We start from the raw sequence: 21746 nt of genomic DNA, 5'->3' as shown, positions 1-21746 counted from the left end.
CTTCATCTAATGTTGAATGATACAATGTACATAAAACAATGAATTCCTTTCTGTTCTCTAATAAGTTATTATCGATCTTAGAAATGCTGTGGGTTTTTATTTATTAGTAATTTAGGGTTTGAATATCAGCACTTCATTTGACTCCATTCTCCATTACAGGTTGTAGCCACTGATAGAGTTCCATGAAACTTCACTATGATAAATCACATGATCAAGTCTGGGTTCTTAGCTGGGTGATATGGAGAAGCACTTGCAAACACTGCAGGTAAATATGTCCATTTCCAGCATCTAATTAGCTGTATTCCATTAACAATAAATTTAGCAACAATATTATACATATTGCAACTCAATATTTTGTGAATGTATTTCGGATGAGACATTAAACCAAGGCCCCATTTTCTTGCTCAGTTGGACGTAAAAAGATCCCATGGCAGTATTTCGAAGAAGAGCAGGGGAGTTATCTCCGGTGTCCTGGCCAATATTTATCCCTCAACCAACATAACAAAAACAGATTATCTCATCATTATCATATTGCTGACTGTGGGAGCTTGCTGTGCATACATTGGCTGCTGCATTTCCTACCTTACAACAGTGACTACACTTCAAAAGCACTTCATTGGCTGTAAAGCACTTTGAGACATCCTGAGGTCATGAAATACAAGTTTTTTTTTCTTTAATATTAATAACAGTTAGTGCCAGTCAATGGAAAACTGTAGATTAAGTTGATGCATAGATATGATAGTACAATTTTATGGATCTATGTAATTTTAGAGAAATATTTCATTAAAATTAAGATTGAAATTAGTACTCTTACCTGCTGCGAATGAGAGCTCTGACCATCATTTTCTAATCCTCTCTGGCTTCAGGTGTGGTGCCAGAGGACTGGAGGACTGCTAATGTGGTACCTTTGTTTAAGAAGGGAGAAACGGATAGATTGCGTAATTACAGGCCAGTCATCCTAACTAACCTCAGTGGTGGGAAAATTATTGGAAAAAATTCTGAAGGACAGGATAAATCTTCATTTAGAAAGACACGGATTAATCAAGGATAGTCAGCGCAGATTTGTTTAGGGAAGGTCGTGTCTGACTAACTTGATTGATTTTTTTGAGGAGGTAACAAGGAAGGCGATGAGGATAGTGCATTTGATGTAGTGTATATGGATTTCAGCAAGGCTTTTGATAAGGTCCCACATGGCAGACTGGTCACGAAGGTAAAAACCCATGGGATCCAGGGCAAAGTGGCAAGTTGGATACAAAATTGGCTCAAAGGCAAGAAGCAGAGGGTAATGGTTGATGGGTGTTTTTATGACTGGAAGTCTGTTTCCAGTGGGGCTCAGTAGTAGGTCCCTTACTTTTTGTGGTATGCATCAATGATCTAGACTTGAAATAGGGTGTATGATTAAAAAGTTTGCAGATGATACTAAAATTGGCTGTGTGGTTGATAATGAAGAAGAAAGCTGTAGACTGCAGGAAGATATCAATCAACTAGTCAGTTGATTGGGCAGAACAGTGGCAAATGTAATTTAATCCAGAGAAGTGAGGTAATGCATATGGGGAGGGCTAATAAGGAAATGTAATACACATTAAATGATAGGACACTGAGAAGTGTAGAGGGACAAAGGGACCCTGGAGTGCATGTCCACAGATCCCTGAAGGTAACAGGCCAGGTAAATAAGGTGGTTAAGAAGGCATACGAAATGATTGTCTTTATTAGCCGAGGCATGGAATACAAGAGCAGGGGGCTTATGCTTGAACAGTATAAAACACTAGTTAGGCCACAGCTAGAGCACTGCGTGCAGTTTTGGTCACCACATTACAGGAAGGATGTGATTGCACTGGAGAGGATACAGAGGAGATTTACGAGGATGTTGCCGGGAGTGGAGAATCTTAGCTATGAGGACAGATTGGACAGGCTGGGTTTGTTTTCCTTGGAACAGAGGAGGCTGAAGGGAGACCTTATTGAGGTGTATAAAATTATGAGGGCCGAGATATAGTGGATAGAAAAGGCCTATTTTCCTCAGTAGAGGGGTAAACAACAGGCAGCATAAATTTAAAGTAATTGGTAGAAGGTTTAGAGGGGATTTTAGGGGAAATTTCTTCACCCAGAGAATTGTGGGGGTCTGGAACTCACTGCCTGAAAGGGTGGTGAGGCAGAAACCCTCAGCATATTTCAAAAGTACTTGGATGTGCACTTGAAGTGCTGTAACCTGCAGAGCTATGGATCTAGAGCTGGAAAGTGGGATTAGGCTGAATAGCCTCTTGTTGGCTGGCACGGACACGATAGGCTGAAATTGTCTCCTTCTGTGCTGTAAATTTCTAAAGAAGTTTCTTCTGAATTCCCTACTGGATTTCCTGGTGACAATCTAATATTGATAGCCTCTAGTTATGCTCTTCCCCACAAGTGGAAACATTCTCTCTGTATCCACTCGATCAAAACCTTTCACAATATTAAAGACCTCCATTAGATCACCTCTCAGTCTTCTTTTTTCAAGAGAAAAGAGACCCAGCCTGTTCATTCTTTCCTGATATATATATACCCTCGCATTTCTGGTATCATCCTTGTAAATCTTCTCTGCTCCCTCTCCAGGGCCTCTGTATCATTTTTATAATATGGCGACCAGAACTGTATGCAGTACTCCAAGTGTGGTCTAACCAAGATTTGATACAGGTTTGGCATAACTTCCCTACTGTTCAATTTTATACCTCTAGAAATAAACCTTAGTGCTTGGTTTGCTTTTTTATAACCTTGCTAACCTGTGTCGCAACTTTTAGTGATTTGTGTATTTGTACTCCGAGATCCCTTTGTTCCTCTACCTCATCTAGACTCGCTCCCTCCAAGTAATGTGTCCTCCCTATTCTCCTACCAAAATGTAATAACTCACATTTATCTGTGTTGTACTTCATTTTCCAATTATGTGCCCTCCTGTAACTTATTGCAGTCCTCCTCAGTATTGACTATCCCCCCAATTTGGTGTCATCCGTAAATTTAGAAATCGTGTTTTTGATTCCAAAGTCTAAGTCATTAATATAAATTGTGAATAGCAAAGTTCACAGCACTGATCCTTGTGGGACGCCACTATCCACCTTCTGCCACTAGCCGACTAGCTATCTATTCTACTACTTCTCCCCGGACTCCGCATTCTCTGACCTTGTTCATCAGTGTATTATGGGGTATCTTTTCAAAGGCCTTTTGAAAATCTAGATAAATGACATCTACTGCATTATCATTGTCTACTCTCTCTGTTACCTCATGAAAAAATTCAATGAGGTAGGTCAAGCAATATTTTCACTTTTGAAATCCATGTTGACTATTCATTTTTATATTTTTGGTTTCTAGATATTCTATTTTCTCCTTTAGGAGGGGTTATATTATTTTTCCTACCACTGATGTTAAGGGAAATCATGCTTGACAAATCTTCTAGATTTTTTTGAGGATATAACTGGTAGAGTGGACAAGGGAGAACCAGTGGATGTGGTGTATTTGGACTTTCAAAAGGCTTTTGACAAGGTCCCACACAAGAGATTAGTGTGCAAAATTAAAGCACATGGTATTGGGGGTAATATATTGACGTGGATAGAGTACTGGTTGGCAGACAGGAAGCAGAGAGTTGGAATAAACGGGTCTTTTTCAGAATGGCAGGCAGTGACTAGTGGGGTGCCGCTGGGACCCCAGCTATTTACAATATACATCAATGATTGAGATGAAGGAATTGAATGTAATATCTCCAAGTTTGCAGATGACACTAAGCTGGGTGGTGGTGTGAGCTGTGAGGAGGATGCTAAGAGGCTGCAGGATGACTTGGACAGGTTAGGTGAGTGGGCAAATGCATGGCAGATGCAGTATAATGTAGATAAATGTGAGGCAAAAACAAGAAGACAGAATATTATCTGAATGGTGTGAGATTAGGAAAAGGGGAGGTGCAACGAGACCTGGGTGTCATGGTACATCAGTCATTGAAGTTTGGCATGCAGGTACAGCAGGCGGTGAAGAAAGCAAATGGTGTGTTGGCCTTCATAGCGAGAGGATGTGAGTATAGGAGCAGGGAGATTGTACTGCAGTTGTACAGAGCCTTGGTGAGGCCACACCTGGAATATTGTGGTCAGTTTTGGTCTCCTAATCTGAGGAAGGATGTTCTTGCTATTGAGGAAGTACAGCGAAGGTTCACCAGATTGATTCCCGGGATGGCAGGATTGACATATGAGGAGATACTGGATCAACTGGGCTTGTATCCACTGGAGTTTAGAAGAATGGGAGGGGATCTCATAGAAACATGTAAAATTCTGACGGGATTGGACAGGTTAGAGGCAGGAAGAATGTTCCCGTTGTTGGGGAGTTCCTGAACCAGGGGTCACGGTCTAAGAATAAGGGGTAAGCCATTTAGGACCAAGATGAGGAGAAACTTCTTCACTCAGAGAGTGGTTAACCTGTGGAATTCTCTACCGCAGAAAGTTGTTGAGGCCAGTTCGTTAGATAAATTCAAAAGGGAGTTAGATATGGCTCTTAAGGCCAAAGGGATCAAGGGGTATGGAGAGAAAGCAGGAAAGGGGTACTGAGGTAGAATGATCAGCCGTGATCTTATTGAATGGCGGTGCAGGCTCGAAGGGCCAAATGGCCTGCTCCTGCACCTAATTTTTATGTTTCTATGTTAAGCTGCCTGGTCTATAATTCCCAGGACATGTTCTATTCCCCTTCTTAAATGTAAGTATTACATTAGCTATCCACCACTTTCTGGCCCTACAGCTTTTTCTAACAATTTATGAAATATGTGTATTAATGCCTCTGCTATCTCTTCCCGAGATTTTTTTAAATTGCGTGGATGCAATCCATTCATACCAGGGAGTTTATCCTCTTTGAGTTTGATTAGCTTATTTAATATATCATGTCCTTTTATTTTAAAAGCACTTATCTCAGTTCATCATCAAATGTCATGTCCACCTCTTCTATCTCCCTGGTAAATACTGAAGCAAAATAATTATTTAATATTTCTGCCAGCTCTCTATTGTTACTTGTGGTATTATCCTGTTTATCCCTTAATGGCCTTATTCCCATCCCAACCTTCCTCTTTTTATTTGTGCCTGGAAAATGTTTTACCATTTTGTTTTATGTTCCTTGATAATTTAATTTCATAGTTCCTCTTTGCCTTCTTAATTGTTTTTTGACTTCTCTCCTAATCTCTCCATATTCTCGCTTATCATGCATTCCCCTGTCATGTATTCAACCAGCATTGTAACCCATGTATAAACTGACCTAAGTTGTACACCGTGAGAACATTGACCACTAGGTGGGAGACACTCCTAACCTGGACCTTCAGGTATAAAAGGGGAAGCTCCACCCACCTTCATCACTTGAGTGCTAAGGAATAAAGGACAGGTCACAGACTGACCTTCTCTCAAGCATGGGCCTCGTGTGCATTTATACTGTATAGTAAGGACGTATCAATGGCGACAAGAAACTGGGATTTAAACCATGCGAGCATGGTCACTAGCAGAACAGACGAGAGGTACTGTGTTAAGGAATGGTTGGGACAGAGATTCAACATTGTTAAAGCAGCACACAGTTCTCCAGGCAGACAAGGGCAGTCGGGCATGCCCCAACATGTAGTCGAACCCAGAGGGGGAGTTCGACAGAGACAATGGCAAACTGAACCGTGATTCACGCCATTGCAAGGGACAATGCGGCCAGTAATGGGGCCATCAACACCTGTTAATGGTGCACTCAAGGACAATAACAGGGGCAGTCAGGGACGATCGACTGGCAAGGGACCTTTTGTTTCAAACTGCAACTCATGCTGGAGGCGTGGAGGCACACACTCAGCCGGAGTTTGCAGAGATGAGCAAAATACCTGCAGAAATTGCAGAAATGGACACTGGGGGAAATCGCTGGAAGCTGAAGTTCAGCGAGTTCATGTGGAGCACGTATACAGTTCATACACCAGGGCCATCGATAATGATGAAAGTGCTCCTCAATGGCATCCCAATATCAATGGAGTTAGACACAGGTGCCAGCCATTCCCTGATGGGTATCAAACAGTTCGAAAAGTTGTGGGCATCCAAGGCCAGGAGGCCAAAATTATCGCCGATTGACGCACAGCTACGGACTTACACAAAGCAGATCATTCTGGTGCTAGGCAGCGCCACGGTAGTCGTGACCCACAAAGATTCGGAGAACAGACTGCCACTCTGGATTGTCCCAGGGGGTGGTCCCGTACTACTGGGGAAGAGTTGGCTTGCTGTCATGAACTGGAAATGGAGCGATGTCAATGCAATTTCCTCTGTGGAGCGAGTATCATGCTCACAGATCCTGGACAAATTTGACTCATTATTTCAACCCGGCATTGGCACTTTCATGGGGGCCAAGGTAGTGATTCACATAAACCCGGACGCCAGGCCAGTACACCACAAGGCCAGAGAGGTGCCGTACGTGATGCGGGAAAAGATAGAAGGCGAATTGGACCGCCTGCTGAGGGAAGGCATCATCTCGCCAGTTGAATTCAGTGACTGGGCGAGCCCGATTGTGCCGGTGCTCAAGGCGGATGGGTCGGTCAGGATATGTGGCAATTACAAGGCCACCATCAATTGGGTGTCACTCCAAGACCAGCACCTGCTACCGAGAGCGGAGGAACTCTTTGCGACGCTATCTGGTGGCAAACATTTTTCAAAATTGGACCTGACCTCAGCTTACATGACCCAGGAGCTGGCGAGTGAGTCGAAGAAGCTGACCACCATCACGACACACAAGGGGTTGTTTGAGTACAACAGATGTCCGTTTGGGATTCGCTCGGCCGCCGCGATCTTCCAGCGAAATATGGAAAGCCTCCTCAAGTCGATTCCAGGGACGGTGGTTTTTCAGGACGACATCCTCATTACGGGTTGCGATACTGAAGAACACCTCCACAACCTGGAGGAGGTGCTACGCAGACTGGACCGGGTAGGACTGCGACTGAAAAAGGCGAAGTGCGTCTTCCTAGCTCCAGAGGTAGAATTCCTGGGGATGAGGGTAGCAGCAGACGGGATCAGCCCTACTGCGTCCAAGACGGAAGCGATCCAGAGAGCACCCAGACCCCATAACACGACGGAGCTGCGTTCGTTCCTGGGGCTCCTGAACTATTTTGGTAACTTTCTTCCCAAATTGAGCACGCTGCTAGAGCCGCTACATGTGCTCCTACACAAAGGTTGCGAATGGGTCTGGGGGGACAGCCAGGAAAGGGCTTTTAATAGAGCATGCAATTTGTTATGTTCCAACAATCTGTTAACACTATATGACCCATGTAAGAAACTTGTATTAACGTGCGATGCGTCGTCCTATGTTGTCGGGTGTGTGTTGCAGCATGTCAGTGCCAAGGGTCAGTTACAGCCAGTAGCTTATGCCTCCAGAAGTCTGTCCCAGGCAGAAAGGGGCTACGGGATGGTAGAAAAGGAGGCGCTCGCATGTGTATTTGCGGTAAAGAAAATGCACCAGTACCTGTTTGGCAGGAAATTTGAGCTGGAGACAGATCACAAACCCCTAACGTCCCTTTTGGCCGACAACAAGGCCATAAATGCAAACGCATCGGCCCGCATACAGAGGTGGGCACTCAGGTTAGCCGCCTATGACTACACAATTCGGCACAGACCGGGCACCGAAAACTGCGCCGATGCACTCAGCAGGCTCCCACTAGCCACCACTGAGGGGGCTACCGAGCATGCTGCTGAGATGGTCATGGCTGTTGAAGCTTTCGGAAGCGAAGGCTCACCTGTGACAGCCCGTCAGATTAAAGTCTGAACAAATAGAGACCCGCTATTGTCTCTAGTCAAGAAATGTGTCCTGAATGGGGACTGGGCAGCCACGTACAGGGCATGCTCTGAGAAATTTAAACCATTTCACAGGCGCAAGGATGATCTCTCGATTCAGGCTGATTGCCTACTGTGGGGAAACCGCGTAGTCATGCCCCAGATGGGCAGAGAGGTGTTCATCAGAGAACTCCACAATGGGCACCCGGGCATTGTCACGATGAAAGCAATTGCCAGGTCACACGTTTGGTGGCCAGGGATAGACGCAGACCTGGAACTTTGTGTTCGCAGGTGCAACACGTGTACCCAGCTGGGCAATGCGCCCAGGGAAGCCCCCCTTAGCCCCTGGCCATGGCCCGCCAAGCCTTGGTCACGCATCCATGTGGACTACGCAGGTCCCTTCATGGGGAAAATGTTTTTGGTTGTAGTAGACGCCTACTTCAAATGGATCGAGTGTGACATTTTAAATTCAAGCACATCCTCTACCACGGTAGAAAGTTTACGGGCAATGTTCGCCGCCCATGGTCTACCGGACATCTTGGTCAGCGACAATGGCCCGTGCTTCACAAGCACTGAATTCCAGGACTTCATGGCAGGCAATGGAATTAACCATGTTAGGACGGCACCGTTCAAGCCGGCCTCAAACGGCCAGGCAGAACGAGCAGTGCAGATAATCAAACAGGGGATGCTCAGAATCCAAGGGGGTTCCCTACGAACCCGCTTATCACACCTCCTGTTGGCCTATAGATCCCGACCACACTCACTCACAGGGGTTCCACCCGCAGAGCTACTAATGAAAAGGACGCTCAAAACCCGGTTATCCCTTATACACCCCACCATGAAAGAAATTGTCGAGAGCAGGCGCCAGTCACAATATGACTTACATGACAGGAATGCGAGGGCGCGATGTATTGATGTAAATGATCCTGTTTTTGTCCTCAACTACGCTGCAGGGCCCAAATGGCTCACAGGCACTGTGGTTGCCAAAGAGGGAAATAGGATTCTGGTACTTAAACTTACCAATGGACAAATCTGCCGCAAACATGTGGATCGAACAAAAAGGAGGTTCAGCAACCCCACAGAAGAAGCAGAGGAAGAACACGATATAGAGTTCACTCCACCACAGGTGACCGAACACCGGAACCAAAGGGAGGAGAGCCCAGTCACTGTGGGCAGTCCGGACAGGCCTGAGGCATCGCAAACAGCAAACACTCAGGCCAGTGCCCAACAACCGGAGCCCCAACTCAGGCGCTCTACAAGGGAGCGTAAACCACCAGAGAGACTCAACCTGTGATCCCAATAAGACTTTGCGGGGGGAGGTGATGTCATGTATTCAACCAGCATTGTAACCCATGTATAAACTGACCTAAATTGTACACCATGAGAACACTGACCACTAGGTGGGAGACACTCCTAACCTGGACCTTCAGGTATAAAAGGGGAAGCTCCACCCACCTTCATCACTTGAGTGCTAAGGAATAAAGGACAGGTCACAGACTGACCTCTCAAGCATGGGTCTCGTGTGCATTTATACTGTATAGTAAGGACGTATCAGTTACTTGTGGTATTATCCTGTCTATCCTTTAATGGCCTTATTCCCACCCCAACCTTCTTCTTTTTATTTGCGCCTGGAAAATGTTTTACTATTTTGTTTTATGTTCCTTGATAATTTAATTTCATAGTTCCTCTTTGCCTTCTTAATTGTTTTTTGATTTCTCTCCTAATCTCTCCATATTCTCCCTTATCATGCATTCCCCTACTGTCTATGTACTTAATGTATGCCTTTTAACTTACCCTGAATTGTTCCCTTATGGAGTCTCATTAGTGTTTAGTTTATTCTTTCCTTTTAGCGGAACGTATTGTTCCTGCATTCTGTTGAACACTGTTTTAAATGTTTCGCATTGCTGTTCTACATCGTTGTTTGCCAATATTGTTGCCTATTTTGTTTTCCCAAGTTCTATTTTCAGTCCTTCAAAATGAGCTTTTCTTCAATCTATTAACCTGGTTTTCATCATGTTTATGTCCTTTTCAATTATCATCTTAAAGCGTATTATATTATGGTCACTATTACCTAGCTTTTACTTATCTTATCCGCTCTGGTTCATTCCCCATTGCTAGATCCAATAGCAAATCCTCCCTTGTTGGGCTTTTTACATATTGGTTCCGAAAGGAGTCCTGTACACATTGTAGGAACTCCATTCCCTTAACCCCTTTTTTGTCTGCATATTTCTTCTTCCATCTCCTTTCCATGATTATGTGGTCTGTAGACTACACCTATTAGTGTAATTGATCCTTTATTATCTTTTATCTCTATCCATATGGATTTAATTTTTGTCTTCCTGATAGCTGCATCACTTTTTTTCTACTGCCATTATGTTATCTCTAATAAATATTACAATTACATTAGGAAAGAGTGTAGCCAGGAGCAATGTTGGCCCCTTAAAAACTGAAAGTGGTGATATTGTCAATGATAATAAGGAAATGGTGGACAGGTTGAATAATTACATTGCATTAGTATTCACAGTTGAAGAAGAGGATAGCATGACAGAAATCCCAAGGAAACTAATATTGAATTGAGGATAGGGACTCAGCAAAATTAACATAAGTAAACTAAAAGTAATGAAGAAAATAATGGCACTAAAGTGTCACAAATCCCCAGGAGTAGATGGTTTCTGTAATATAGAGCTCCCCCTAGTGGATTACTGCTCCACCTAGTGGACTACTGTGGTAATGCAACCAATAATGTATTATAATAAAAGGATCATGTGACAAAGTCACATGACACGTTCCTGTAGAGCTATCTTGTATGTGGTGTGTTTAGTGTTGTCATAAAGAATATACCATATTGGCGATAAAGACAGGATAATCAGATTCCCTAGCTGAAATTTTTGTTGGTGGATGTTTCTGCCAACCAACAGAGAGACCTGGAGAAGTTCTTTGTTTTGCAGCACAGCTAAAAATCCATGGTAAATTCCAAGCACACTATTGACATTGCCAGAGTCCAGGTGGCCACACCTATGGGAATAATAGGATGCTTGGGTGAGTTCCATCGCAACCGAGAGACTTTCGGAGCATATGTGGAGTGGCTAGAAATGTGTTTCACTGCGAATAGTATCGTCGAAGTCCCCGATGATGAAAACCATAATCGGGTGGTTTTAGAAAGAAAACAAACTATTTTCTTGACTGAAGCTGGCTCGAAGGTGTATGAAACCCTGAAAAATGTACTTGTTCCCATGAAACCGAAGGTCACGCCACTGATGGAGATTCTAACCAAGTTAGAACAGCACTACAGTTCTGAGCGCCTGTAAATTGCTGAAAGTTATTGTTTTGGAATACAAAATCAATTAACCAATAAGAGAATCAGTAAATACATTGTAGCTTTAAAAAAGCTATCCATTCATTGTCATTTCAGAAACTTTCAGGACCGAGCATTGCGTGACCGCTTTGTTTGTGGGATGAAAAATGAAGCAATCAGAAAAAAGATGTTGACAACCCGTAACTTGACTTTTGATTTAGCTTGTCAGATAGCTATGTTGATGGATATGGCTGACCAATACTCCCGAGAATTCCGCGTCATTTCCAGTCATCAGGCAACCGAGGTGAATCGTCTGCAGGTTAAAAGTAAAAGGCAGTTGGGCTCCAAGGCCTCAGCAACTGGCCAAGGTAACAGTGCATTGAAGTCGTGCTATCAGTGTCTAGGACAACACATTGCTCAAAGCTGTCCATATGTGAAGGCAGAGTGTTTCTTCTGCAGAAAAACTGGGCATCTTGCGAAGGCGTGCCAGCTGAAGAATAAACCGCTGACTTATACAATTACTGGTAGAACACGAGCAGAGTTGTTTCTCAAACGACAGCCATGAACCAGGCTCTCGTTGTTAAAGCCGAACTTGGCACAGTCAGTAGAAGAGGAACAAAGAAGACAGAACGAGAATCAGGATAGAGGTAGACTAAGATGGCCACCGGGGTGGTAGGTCCCTAGGGAGCTCCCCCGCCCCAAACAACTCCCACCAGCTCTTGGCAACTTTCCGCCCCCAAACCGCCCCGCTCCCGCTGTCTAAAACTCCCCAAACCAAATAGACCCGAATAGGGGGTCTAAGCACGTAAACCCAAACCCTTACCCCTTACCCTAGTCCCAACCCTACGAGTCCCACGAGTTCGGGCCATTCGGACTTACTGCAGGCTTCCTACCGCATCACCCATCGACATCCCCCGGCAACCTCCGACGTCCTCCGGCGACCTCCGACGTCCCCCGGCGACCTCCGAAGACCTCCAACGTCCCCCGGCGATCTCCGACGACCCCCGGCGAACCTCCAGCATCCTCTGACGAACTCCGGAGGTGGCATCCTCAACCTGGACCAGGCTATCGGGGCTCCAACCCCCGCCCTCCCCTGCGGTGATCTGATCGAAGCACCTCCAGCAACGGTAGATGGGCCTCTCCTCCACGACGGAGTCTGGGCCTCCTCGACGACGGCTTGACCTCCCGTGGCGACAGACGACCTCCTCCTCAAGGACGAGTGGGTCCCTCTCACCCACATCGGTGACTGGCCTCCCATCCTCCATCAGCAACGACTGGAGATCTCCTTCCCCACCGGCGACCTGCCCTCTTCTCCACCTCCAACACATGGTGAGTTCCATGGCTGTGACCCACCTGCCCTCCCACCCTGAACCCCGGTGAGCTCCCAATGCCTGTCCCCAACCAGGCCTCAGATCACGTACCACCAAGGGCGCTACCCAGCGCTGAGCCTGCGGCCAACATCTCGCCGCAGGCAACTAGGCCCATATAGCAGTGCCTGGTCTCCAGTCATCTTGGACCCCCTTGCCACTGGATCAAGACTTTGCTCAGCTAAGCCCGTGTGGTAGCCGGTGTGCAACAACCACCCCACATTAAAAGAACTCATGCACAGGCATCTTCCACTCCATTAACATGAAGTTCAGGACCTGGGATGTCAGGACCCTCATGGTCAACCCCAACAGTGACAGGCCGGAACGCCGCACCGCCATAGTTGTCCGGGAACTTAGATGCTTTGATATCGACATCACCGCCCTAAGCGAGACCCGGTGGGCAGGGGAAGGCCAGCTCAAGGAACAAAGTGGAGGTTACACCTTCTTCTGGAAAGGGAAACCAGAAGAAGAATGGTTACACCTCCATGGAGTCGGCTTCGCCATCAAAAATGAGCTGGTTGACTGCCTCAAAGACTCCCCCTGCAGAGCTAATGAACTCACCCTATCCCGGAACCAGTGCGCCACAGTCATCAATGCGCATGCTCTAACACTCGATGCAACTGATGAGGCCAAAGAGGGTTTTTACACCAACCTCGAAAAATCCCTGTCCTTCGTCCCCGCGGGTGACAAACTGATCCTCCTTGGTGACTTTAACGCCAGGGTTGGCAAGGACGCAGACCTCTGGGGGGGCATGATTAGCAGAGGGGGTAGGGAAAGCCAACTCCAGTGGTACCCTACTCCTGACAAAATGTCTCGAGCACGAACTTATCATCACCAACATCTTGTTCCGCCAGAGGGACAAATACAAGGCATCGTGGCAGCACCCTCACTCCAAGCATTGGCACCTGCTCGACTATGTCATCATCCGAGCCAGGGATCACAAGGATGTGCGCATCACCTGCGCCATGTCAGGAGCCGACGACTGCTGGACGGACCACCGCCTAATCCAATCCATCATCGACATCAACATAGCCCTAAAACGGAGGGGGCAGCAGAAGCAGTGCCGCAAAAAAGTTAATGCCGGAGCACTTAAGGACCCAGCTAAGAGAGCCCTATACAGCTTGCGCCTCACGGCTAACCTGGCATGCCTTGACGACCCCGAGACGCAGCATGCCCATAGCGCTTGGTCTGCCCTCCAGGCCTCCATAAGCAGTGCCTGCAAAGAGACATTCGGTTACTCAACCAGGAAACACCAGGACTGGTTTGATGAGAATGATCAGGAGATCCAAGAGCTAATAGATCGCAAGCGCAGAGCATTTCTGAGCCTTAACCAACAACCCAACACGGGAGCAACAAAGCAGCATTACAGACGGCTCAAGGCTGAGGTCCAACAAAAAACCCGGGACCTAAAAAACAGGTGGTGGATGGAGAAAGCACAGGAGATACAGCGGCTGACCGACAACCATGATGTGTGAGGATTCTTCATCGCAGTCAAGGCCACCTACGGGCCAAGCACCCAAGGCTCCACCCCACTGCTGACCAAGAACGGGGAAACACAAATCAAGGACACCAAGGCCTGCTGGAAGGAGCACTTCGAAGATCTCCTCAATCGAGACTCTGCCTTTGACTCGAGTGTTCTCGACTCCATCCCATAGCATGCTATCCGCCACCACTTCAGTGAGAACCCAACATTGTACGAGATAGAAAAGCCATAAGACAGCTTAAAACCGCAAGGCTACGGGTATGAACGGAATCCCTGCTGAGGCATTGAAGTATGGCGGAGAGGCACTGCTGGCATGAATACACAACCTCATTTCTCTCATCTGGAGGGAAGAGAGCACGTCGGAGGATCTCAGAGATGCAGTAATCATGACCATCTTTAAAAAAGGGGACAAGTCTGACTGCGGTAACTACAGAGGAATCTCCCTGCTATCAGCCACTGGGAAAGTCGTCGCTAGAGTCCTCCTCAACCGACTTCTTCCCGTGCCCGAGGAACTCCTTCCGGAGTCACAGTGCGGATTTCATCCCCTACGGGGCACATCGGACATGATTTTTGCAGCGTGACAGTTACAAGAAAAATGCAGGGAACAGCGCCAGCCCTTATACATGGCCTTCTTCGACCTTACAAAGGCCTTTGACACTGTCAACCGCGAGGGTCTATGGAGCGTCCTCCTCCGTTTCGGATCCCCCAAAAGTTCGTCACTATCCTCCACCTGCTCCACGACGACATGCAGGCCGTGATCCTTACCAACGGATCCATCACCCCCACAGACCCAATCCACGTCCGACCGGGGTCAAGCAGGGCTGCGTCATCGCCCCAACCCTCTTCTGAATCATGCTCCACCTCACAGTCAACAAGCTCCCCGCTGGAGTGGAACTAAACTACAGAACCAGTGGGAACCTGTTCAACCTGCGCCATCTCCAGGCCAGATCCAAGACCACCCCAACCTCTGTCGTCGAGCTACAGTACGCGGACGACGCCTGCGTCTGCGCACATACAGAGGCTGCACTCCAGGACATAGTCGACGTATTTACTGAGGCATACGAAAGCATGGGCCTTACGCTAAACATCCGTAAGACAAAGGTCCTCCACCAGCCTGTCCTCACCACACAGCACTACCCCCCAGTCATCAAGATCCATGGCGTGGCCCTGGACACCGTGGACCACTTCCCATATCTCGGGAGCCTTCTAACAACAAGAGCAGGCATCGATGATGAGATCCAACACCGCCTCCAGTGCGCCAGTGCAGCCTTTAGCCGCCTGAAGAAAAGAGTGTTTGAAGACCAGGCCCTCAAAACTGCCACCAAGCTCATGGTCTACAGGGCTGTAGTAATGTCTGCCCTCCTGTATGGCTCAGAGACATGGACCATGTACAGTAGACACCTCAAATTGCTGGAGAAATATCATCAACGATGTCTCCGCAAGATCCTACAAATCCCCTGGGAGGACAGGCGCACCAACATCAGCGTCCTCATTCAGGCTAACATCCCCAGTATTGAAGTACTGACCACACTCGATCAGCTCCGCTGGGCAGGCCACATAGTCCGCATGCCAGACATGAGACTCCCAAAGCAAGTGCTCTACTCGGAGCTCCTTCGTGGCAAACGAGCCAAAGATGGGCAGTGGAAACGCTACAAGGACACCCTCAAAGCCTCCCTGATAAAAGTGCAACATCCCCACTGACACCTGGGAGTCACTGGCCCAAGTGGAGGAAGTGCACTTCGAGTCTCAATGCTGAGAGCATGCAGAAATCAAGCACAGGCAGCGGAAAGAGCGTGTGGCAAACCAGTCCCACCCACCCCTTCCCTCAACGACTATCTGTCCCACCTGTGACAGAGTCTGTGGCTCTCGTATTGGACTGTCCAGCCACCAAAGAACTCTCTTCAGGAGTGGAAGCAAGTCTTCCTCGATTCTGAGGGACTGCCTATGATGATGATGAGACTAAGAGAGAGAAGTGTGAAATTGAATCAGAAGGTGAGAGTGAAGAACCATCAACATAAATGGTTAAAGTGGTTACCCGGAAGAGTAATGAAGATATGTGGCCCTTGCACATATTTGGTCAAGATGTTTGATCAGTGAAAGGTTAGGTTTGTTCACATTGATCATATTTTACCTACAGATGTGGATGGAGTTAAAAGTTGGAATGATTCGATTATTTCTGATGAGTCAAATAATCTGGTTACAAGTAGAGTACCAGTAGCAAATCCTACATCAGATGTACTAGAAACAAATCCAAGAGAAAGTCAGAATTTAAGTCTGAGTTCAAGTAAGGCAGACAAACATTCTGAAGTTATAGAGATTCAAAATGTAGATCAAGGGTTGCCCTTGGAGAAAAATTCTCCTCAGGCTCAGCCTAGAATAAGTCTATGTTCGACATCAAGTTTGGAAAGTTCTGTTCGAGAGTGAAGGTATCCTCTTTGAGGCAGAAAATCAGTGGTTAAGTTTAATTTGTAAATATGGCAAAATAAGTCCATATCTTTTGTTGTGCATAACCATTCAAGTTATGTATGATGATTATTTTGTTATGATTACTAGGAGGGAGAAGTGTAATATAGAGCTCCCCCTAGTGGATTACTATTCCACCTAGTGGACTACTGTGGCAATGCAACCAATGATGTATTATAATAAAAGGATTATGTGACAAAGTCACATGACAAGTTCCTGTAGAGCCATCTTGTGTGTAGTATGCTTAGTGATGTCGTAAAGAATATATCAAGTTTCCACCCCAGGGGTTAAAGGAAATAGATGAGCACATTGTAATTGCCCTAACTATAATCTTCCAAAGTTCTCTCGATTCAGGAACCATTCTTTTAGATTGGAAAATTGCGTATGTCACTCCGCTATTTAAGAACGGCGAATGGGTGGGAAGCAAGAAATTATAGACCAGTTAGCCTAACATCTATTGTCGAGAAGTTGCGAGAGTCTATAATTAAGGATCGGGTGACTGAATGCCTTGAAAACTTTCAGTTGATCAGAGAGAGCCAGCATGGATTTGTGAAAGGTAGGTCATGCTTGATAAACCTGATTGCATTTTTTGAAGAGGTGACTAAAGTAGTGGACAGGGGAATGTTTATGGATGTTCTTTATATGGACTTCCAGAAGGCATTTGATAAAGTCCCACAGCTACAACACTGGCATCTACCTGACAATGTGGAAAACAGTCCAGGTATGTCTGTCTACAAAAAGCAGAATAAATTCAATCCGGCCAATTATTGCCTCATCAGTTTATTCTCAATCAACAGCAAAGTGATGGAAGGTGTCATCGACAGTGCTATCAAACGGCACTTACTCACCAATAACCTGCTCACTGATGCTCAGTTTGTGTTCCGCCAGGACCACTCAGCTCCAGACCTCATTACAACCTTGGTCCAAACATGGACTAAAGAGCTGAATTCCAGAGGTGAGGTGAGAGTGACTGCCCTTGACATTAAGGCAGCATTAGACCGTGTGTGGCATCAAGGAGCCTTAGTAAAATTGAAGTCAATTGGAATCAGGGGAAAAACTCTCCATTGGCTAGAGTCACTTAGCACAAAGGAAAATGGTTGTGGTTGTTGGAGGCCAGCACCCAGGACATCGCTGTAGGAGTTCCTCAGGGCAGTGTCCTAGGCCCAACCATCTATAGCTGTTTCATCAATGACCTTCCCTCCATCTTAAGGTCAGAAGTGGGGATGTTCGTTGATGATTGCACAGTGTTCAGTTACATTCGCAACTCCTCAGAAAATGAAGCAGTCCATGCCCACATGCAGCAAGATTTGGATGACATTCAGGCTTGGGCTGATATGTTGAAAGTAACATTCGTGCCATGCAAGTGCCAGGCAATAACCATCTCCAATAAGCAAGAGTCTAACCACCTCCCCTTAATATTCAACGGTATTACCATCGCCAAATCCCCCACAATCAACATCCTGGGGGGGTCACCATTGACCAGAAACTTAACTGGACCAGCTTCATAAATGCTGTGGCTACAAGAGCAGGTCAGAGGTTAGGTATTCTGTGGCAAGTGTCTCATCTCCTGACTCCCCAAAGCCTTTCCACCATCTACAAGGCACAAGTCAGGAGTGTGATGAAATACTCTCTACTTGCCTGGATGAGTGCAGCTCCACAACACTCAAGAAGCTTGACACCATCTAGGACAAAGCAGCCCGCTTGATTGGCACCCCATCCACCACCTTAAAAATTCACTCCCTCCACACCTTTGCACTGTGGATGCAGTGTGTACCATCTATAAGATGCACTGCAGTAACTCACCACAGCTTGTTCGGCAGTACCTCCCAAACTCGCGACCTAACTCACCTAAGGACAGCAGGCGCACGGGAGCAGCATCACCTGCAAGTTCCCCTCCAAGTTACACTCCATCCTGACTTGGAAATATATTGCCGTTCCTTCATCGTCGCTGGGTCAAAATCCTGGAACTCCCTCCCTAACAGCACAGTGGGAGTACCTTCATCACAAGGATTGCAGTGGTTCAAGAAGGCAGCTCACCACCACCTGCTCAAAGGCCATTGGGGATGGGCAATAAATACTGGCTTTGCCGGCGACGTCCACATCCTGGAACGAATTTTAAAAAAACATAATGGACTATTAACTAAGGTAGAAGCCCAAGGAATTGAGGTCAATTTATTGACCTGGTTAGGAAATTGGCTGAGCGCAGGAGACAGAGTGTAGGGATAATAGGTAGATACTCAAATTGGCAGAATATTACTAGTGGTGTTCCGCAGCGATCTGTGTTGGGGCCTCCCTGGTGCCAAGGTCAAGGAGGTCACTGAGCAGCTGCAGAACATTCTGAGAGGGGAGGGTGAACAGCCAGAAGTCGTGGTCCATATCGGTATCAACGACATAGGTAGAAAGAGGGATAAGGTCCTGCAGGCAAAATTTAGGGAGCTAGGAAACAAATTATAAAGCAGGACCTCAAAAGTAATAATCTTTGGATTATTCCCGGTGCTACGAGTGAGTGATTGTAGAAATAGGAGGATAGAGCAGATGAATGGGTGGCTGGAGAGATGATGCAGGAGGAAGGGCTTTAGGTTCCTGGAACATTGGGACCAGTTCTAGGGGAGGTGTGACCTGTACAAGCCGGACGGGTTGGACCTCAACAGAGCCGGGACCAATGTGCTCGTGGGGAGGGGGAGGGGATTTGCTAGTGCTGTTGGGGAGCTTTTAAGCTAATTTGGCAGGGGGATGGGCACCAGGATGTAGCATTAGAAAGGAGAAACAAGGTGCACAAAAGATTGAGAGAGACAGTTAGCACTAGAGTAAGAGATAGTACAGGATTAGGCGGGATCAGACTAAGAGAGAATACAAGATGGTCTAAGATAGTGTTTACAGTGCATGTGTGTGAATGTATGAAGTGTGGTAAATAAGGTTGGTGAGCTGCAGGTGCAAATAGTCACATAGGAATATGATGTTGTGGCCTGATAGAGACCTGGCTCAAAAAAGGGCAGGATTGGATACTAAATATTCCTGGATATAGGGTGTTCAGGAAAGATAGGGAAGGAAAGAAAACAGGTAGGCTGGCAGTATTGATTAAGGACAATATTACAATGCTGGTGTGAGAGGATGTCCTGGAGTGGTCAAGGACAGAATCTATTTGGTTAGAGTTGAGAAACAATAGAGGTGCCATTACACTACTAGGAGTATTCTATAGGCCGCCAACTAGTGGGAAGTATATAGAGGAGCAAATTTGCAGGGAAATTACAGAGAGGTGCAAGAACTATAGAGTAGTGATATTGAGGGACTTCAACGATCCTAATATAGACAGGGATAGTAATAGTGTAAAGGGCAGAGAGGCGAAAACATTTCTGAAGTGTGTTCAGGAGAACTTTCTTGATCAGTATGTGTCCGGTCCAGTGAGGAAGGAGGCATTGCTGGATCTGGTTCTGGGGAATGAGGTGGGTCAAATAGAGCAAGTGTTAGTAGGAAAACATTTAGGGAACAGTGATCACAGTATCATAAGGTTTAGACTAGCTATGGAAAATCACAGGGAATAATCTGGAGTAAAAGCACTTAATTGGAGGAAAGCTAATTTCAGTGGGTTGAGAATGGATCTGGCAGGGGTAAATTGGAATTAAAGATTGGCAGGCAAAACTGTTGACATGTATGTAACCTTCATGTAACTGTAACCTTCATGTAACAACACCGCATACTGTATACACCTAAGAAATGCACACCTTGACCACAGGGGGTGAACTTGTGGGAGACACTCCTCACCTGATCATCCAGGTATATAAAGGGAGGTCCCATGCAGGGTCATCATTTCTTGGTACTGTGAATAAAGGTTTAGGCCACAGAGTGACCTTGTCTGCAGAATGTGCCTCGTGTGAATTTATAGTAGTGTGTGAGGACGTTACAACTGTAATCGAACAATGGGCTGCCTTTAAGGAGGAGATGGTTTGGGTACAGTCAAGGTACATTCCCACAAGGGGGAAAGGTAGGGCAAACAAAGCCATCGCTCCCTGGATGACCAAAATATAAGAGAGTAAGATGAAGCAGAAAAAGAGGACGTATGACAGACGTCAGGTTGTGAATACAAGTGAGAACCAGGCTGAATACAAAAAGTTCAGAGAGGAAGTGAAAAAGGAAATAATCGGGACAAAGAGAGAGTATGAGAATAGACTGGCAGCTAAAATAAAAGGGAAATACTAAACGGGTAGTGAGAGGAGGATTGGGGCTGAACAGGGACCAAAATGGAGGCAGAGGGCATGGCTGAGGTACTAAATGAATACTTTGTATCTGTCTTTACCAAGGAAGAATATGCTGCCAAAGTCATAGTGAAAGAGCAGGTAGTTGAGATATTGGATGGAATAAAAATTGATAAGGAGGAGGTACTAGAAAGGTTGGTTGTACTTAACGCAGATAAGTCACTAGAACAGGATGGGATGCATCCTAGGATGCTGAAAGAAAGACTTGCATTTATGTAGTACCTTACATGACCAACGAACATCTCAAAATGTTTTACAGGCAATTAAGTACTTTTGGAGTGTAGTCACTGTTGCAATGTAGGAAATGCGGCAGCCAATTTGCGCACAAGCAAGCTCCCACAAACAGCAATGTGATAATGACGAGATTTTTTGTTATGTTGATTGAGGGATAAATATTGGTCAGGACACCGGGGATAACTCCCCTACTCTTCTTTGAAATATTACCATGGGATCTTTTATGTCCACCTGAGAGGGCAGACGGGGCCTCGGTTTAATGTCTCATCCGAAAGACGGCACCTCTGACAGTGCAGTTTTGGCGCGGAAGCAAGTCATCCTCGTTTCGAGGGACTGCCTATGATGATGATGATGATGATGTTCCCTCAGCACTGCACTGGAGTGCCAGCTTAAATTTTTTTGTGCTGAAGTCCCTGGAACACACAAACTTCTGACTCAGAGGCGAGAGTGCTACCCACTGAACCACAGCTGAGGGAAGTAAAGGTGGAAATTGCGGAGGTACTGGCCATAATATTTTAATCCTCCTTGGAAAGGTGTCTTGTGCCAGAGACTGGAGAATTGCAAATGTTACACCCTTGTTCAAAAAAGGGTGCAAGGATAAACCCAGCAACTACAGGCCAGTCAGTTTAACCCTGGCAGTGAGGAAACTTTTAGAAACGATAATCAAGGACAAAATTAAGTCACTTGGACAAGTGTGGATTAATTAATGAAAACCAGCATGGATTTGTTTAACTAACTTGATTATGTTTTTTGATGAGCTAACAGAGAGGCTTGATGAGGGCAATGCAGTTGATGTGGTGTACATGGACTTCCAAAAAGGTGTTTGATAAAGTGCCACATAATAGGTTTGCCAGCAAGTTGAAGCCCATGGAATAAATGGGA

This window comes from Pristiophorus japonicus, chromosome 11 (genome assembly GCF_044704955.1).
Source record: "Pristiophorus japonicus isolate sPriJap1 chromosome 11, sPriJap1.hap1, whole genome shotgun sequence".
Taxonomy (NCBI): Eukaryota; Metazoa; Chordata; class Chondrichthyes; family Pristiophoridae; genus Pristiophorus; species Pristiophorus japonicus.
Note: the sequence above shows the minus strand (reverse complement) of the source record.